The 4,686-nt window shown below is 44.8% G+C and overlaps 1 protein-coding gene across 12 annotated transcripts in view; it reads left to right on the top strand.

Moving 5' to 3' along the window:
* LOC116845402 (protein tiptop) overlaps positions 1-4,686 on the top strand; it is a 244,921-nt gene that overhangs the window by 133,771 nt on the left and 106,464 nt on the right. The window lies entirely within an intron of this gene.

Genomic DNA, 4,686 nt, shown 5'->3' with positions numbered 1-4,686 from the left:
TCGTCTTCCTCCTCCTTCTCCTCCTCCTCCTCCTCCTCCTCCTCCTCCACCGCTTGCGGCTCTCTCGCGCGCTTGGCCCCCGCCGGCGATAATTCAATATTAATTCTATTACTTGCCGATGAGCTCGCGAATTTTCCGTGTAACTTTAACGGCCTTTCTCATTTTTATCCGTCCCTCGTGATCCGCTGTTTAATCCGGCCGGAAGTATAACGCGCCATGGTGACAGGGCTCCGGTCTCGAGCGCCGCGACAGGTGGCATTTCTCCGGTAAATAATGGAGACCGCGCCGGCGGAGAGTGTACTCGTCGCACCTTTGGCTATTTTATGTAATCGTGTAAATTAACGCGACACACGCGCACCCGCGTGCAAAGAGGGATTCTTTATTCGCCGATGGCTATCGATTTCATGAGGCGCGTTGCGCAACACGATGATGAACTTTGAGGCATCTTTATCGGCGAATTTTATTGATATTGTCGGCATCTCCCTCTCTCTTCTCTCTCTCTCTCTCTCTTGGGCGGATTAATTAATAGATAATTGTTCCACCGGAGTAATTGTGACGTCGGTAATGACGAGTGACAGCGACGTGCGTGTGTATTCTTTGCGCCTTTCATTAATAGAACCGCGTGCGGTTTTAATTACTTCATTCGTCGCGTAGAGTGGCACAGTCGTGCAAACAAGCGCACGAGCGAAGAAGTAGACGGTGTATAGACGGTGCCATAATGCTTCATCAGCGTAATATCAGAATCATATACGGGTTTGCATAGCATGTGCGGTTTGCGTAGCAGTGAGCCACGGTTGTCTCACTTGGACTCTCCTTCGGGCAAGATCGACGAATGCCACGACGTCGCTTCTTTCAGTCGATCCGAGACACACGCCGGATTCCTCTAATCGACGATTCGCCGACTAGAAACTTATCCTGTGGTCCTGTTCGATCCCAATCGATTGTCTACTTCGTACATGAGGTGATGTTCCTGATTATTAACAATCATTATTATTGATAGATCTCGAACGCCACGCTGCGTTACATGACTTGTCAGGAGCCGATAACATCGCCTTACGCAAACAGATAACTGATTGGATGGGATCAGCCTGCTCAGGACCATCCCAGATAACTTTCATGATTGTCACGACGTGAGACAATTAATGAGAGATGGAGACTACCATTTCTTTAATTACATCTGCGAGGCAAATATATTGTGTATTGAATTAATCGTCAGATCTACATCGTAGACAGTAACGTAGACTTTCTGTCATCATCATCATCACGATGCAGTCACGAATTTGCCAAGAGGTACACTTGGATTTTCGTATTCATGCATTCTGCGTGACAGAGTCGTTCTGAGCAAATCATTCCTTTTTCGCCATTCTATGCGACAGATACACGGGAGAGAAACGGATTTTGGTGCACACACAACCAGAAATATTTAGTTGCACCATCCGAGCTATCTTTGTGCGATAGTGGTGTGTACGGTTGATTTGACTCAGTTACTTTGGTACATCGACTGCAACAATGTAGCCGCGCGTAATCTGGTTGTGACAACCAGGAAACGGTTGGGGTGACATTTACCATGGATACACTCTGGTTGGAGCAATCAGATATCGTCACTGTGACTCAGCAATTGCTCTGTGGTTGTGGAAACCGCACAATTAGTTGTTCCGTATTTTACCATCGGACCTGATTGGCACAACTAGATTTACGCGCACGGGCCAACCATACTGCTTCTTTCCGTGTATGAGCGCATCACTCTCGTAAGGGATGCGTTTGCATATCGACGCCGGTGAAAAACTGCTACCAACTTTACATACACTTACATACACTTGCCTGTCCGGGATAGGATAAATTCCCGGTCGGCCTCTCGGCTATGACGGTATTCAAGGTTAATTCACGGTGTGCGGTATCGCTCATCCGATAAAATTATGATATCAACGGCGGCGGCACGCGCGCGCACGCGCGCGTGTGTGTGTGTGTGTGTATGCACTTGCGCGTTGGTCTCCGTTCGTGGCTGAAAAATTCGCGAAATTCCGAGGAGATCGGCACGTCTTACGTGCGGAAGCACTTGATGCGGGCTGCTGGCGGCGGCGTAGCGGGCGCCACATCGATCAAAGAAGCCGCCAAGTTGACGGGCTTCGTCGTAACTTACGCGTTACACGGGTATCTACATAAAACTGGCGCGTACCGCTGTCGCGTTTCCGGCGGTTTCCTCTCCTTTGTCTTCGTCGCGCTCTCGGCGAATAAAAAATTGTCGCCTCTCCTCGTCGTACGTCGCGCTTTGGGTGCTCAAGTGCATTTACTCTGCCCCCTCCTCCCCCATGCGTGCGTGTATGCGTGCGCGCGCGTGTGTGTGTGCCGCGTTCTCGCTCGCATTTTACGTAACGCTATTTGACTTGGGTCGTTCTTGTTATTTCGCGACGCGACGCTTTTTGACGCCCTGCCGAGCTGCCGCTTTTTGAAGCCGCTGCCAGTCGGTCTGGCTGGCTCCGAGATGGCAGGATTCGAAAGTAAACGCGGAATATTTGACGCGGAGTCGGCTGACGCGCCGTTCGTTGGTTCGTTAGAGAAATCGTCGATTCGTTATGTCCACCTTAATTGCAGGCATTACAATTTTATCTCGATTAGCCGGTAGTCAGAGCGCCGTGTCCGCGGTCATTACAACGATCCGTCATCGTTCCGTCCACTCGCGCTTCCGTTTCATGCGCGCCGCACGTAAGCACTCGAACGCACTTGACAGAACCGCTTTCTTCGTCACAGCTTTCCCGGCCGTCTCCGCGTAGGAAAAAGTTGCGTAAAGGAGTTGAACGCTCGACAGCGGGATCCGCGATTCCGCATTACGTATGCGCGCGTGCACACGAATGCGCCAATGTTGTGACGCGCTCGCGAGATGACGCGGATTTTTCAGGTAAGATGAGGCGATTATATTTTTAAGTCGTTGTACTTTTACGAGACAACCCCCCAAGATAGACTTGACGTACATAAACTTTATACAGCAACTTTAGGTATATTCAATTACGAAATTCTGCAACTTTGAGTTCCCCTTATGACTGATCGAATTGCGCTCATATCTATCACATAGAATGACGAAATGGAAATATGAAAAAACTTACCAAAATTTGCTCCAAACAATATATGTTATGTTTAATGTAACATGAATATCTCAGTGTAACTCTTGGTAAATTTATTTCTGCTTTTCGATACAAGAAAACATTTATATTATTGTCAATTTAACCCATTAATTTAATACAACGTACTTATACTCTTCATAAATGTAATTAAAAGGATTTAAATTTAAATAAATTTTCCATCATCGATTATCTCACGTTCTGATAATCATGAAAGTCTACCTGGGAATGTACGCGCTGTTTTACTCTATGTTTTTCTGTCTCTCACATCCTTTCTATACATGTATATATAAAACAGAATGTCTGTTCCCTATGCATTCCTAAGCCCTTTGACTATTTGGACTAAATTTTGCTTACACTAAGAGAAAAAAATAGTTGGAATAACTATAATCTCACTATATTTTATAGTTCGTTTTGGCCTCAAACATATATTTATAGTTCATCTAAACATAAGGTTATAGAATGAACACAGATTTATAGTCATCTTATTACTCTATATATATGGTAAAGCATCTTTTGGGAATATAGTTATATGTACCTATATTTGCCAAATATTCCAATTGTATTGACTATATCAAATAGTTAATTTCTCTTACCATTCAATATTTGCTACCTTACTATAGTTTTTATTTCAAATAATTATAATTCTTGGTGAAAATTTTACACGGGTCAGTTATACTATGCTCATATTGTAAATATTACAAATATTATAGTAACATTTACTATAAAAATTATATTCCTAACTATAATCTTTTTACTATGCCATTATAGTTCCAAATATCATACATTTTTCTCTCAGTGTAGTTACTCTTTAGATATCTATTTAAGTATCTATCTCTCTTTAGAGGAAAATAGAATCTATATAAAACCGTACCCCACTCTCTCTGCTTTGATTTCATTCCCTCGACATTTTGTGATAACGCCGAGTAATTTTGACTAGTCATTTGATAAGAATTATAACGACACAAAAATACAATCGTTTCACGTTACTTGAAAAATCCAAAATTATACAACTCAGTATTTATAAGAGTTGACAATCGTATCGATTGCTCGTCAGGTCATTTTCAGTATTCCCATTCGTGGGATCGCGCGTGTCCACGTGTGTCCGGTTTTTAAAGCGCCACGCATACTTTGCTTTCGTCTGTCTCTCTCTCTCTCTCTCTCTCGCCCTCCCTCCCTCTCTCTCTTTCTCTCTGTGTGTTTCTATCTGTCTCGCTCGCTTTTGTACCAAGGATTCTTTCAAGTGCGAGGAAAGATTACGTCTGCCACGGTAATTCCGTGAGTTAAAAAAAGCCGCCTGATACATTTGGCACGAGCATTTACAATGGACAATAAATCCACGACCATGGCCGCCGCCTCCGCCCGCGGCGTAGGAAAAATTCCTCCGTGAATCACTCACTAGATTACTCACATCACTGCCTTCCAGATTTCGCATGACAGAAGTGTTCCGCTATGCGAGAGCGGAGAATTGCACTCTGCCAACACGACGTGCGGGTGACTCTCTTTCTCTCTACTCCCCTCCCTCCCTCCCTCTCTCTCTCTCTCTCTCTCTCTCTCTCTCTCTCTCTCT

This window comes from Odontomachus brunneus, unplaced genomic scaffold, assembly GCF_010583005.1.
Source record: "Odontomachus brunneus isolate Ranch 3 - 2012 unplaced genomic scaffold, Obru_v1 Obru_scaffold_051, whole genome shotgun sequence".
In the NCBI taxonomy this organism is placed as follows: Eukaryota; Metazoa; Arthropoda; class Insecta; order Hymenoptera; family Formicidae; genus Odontomachus; species Odontomachus brunneus.
The sequence above is the reverse complement of the archived record's forward strand: the minus strand, read 5'-3'. Positions and strand labels throughout refer to the sequence as shown.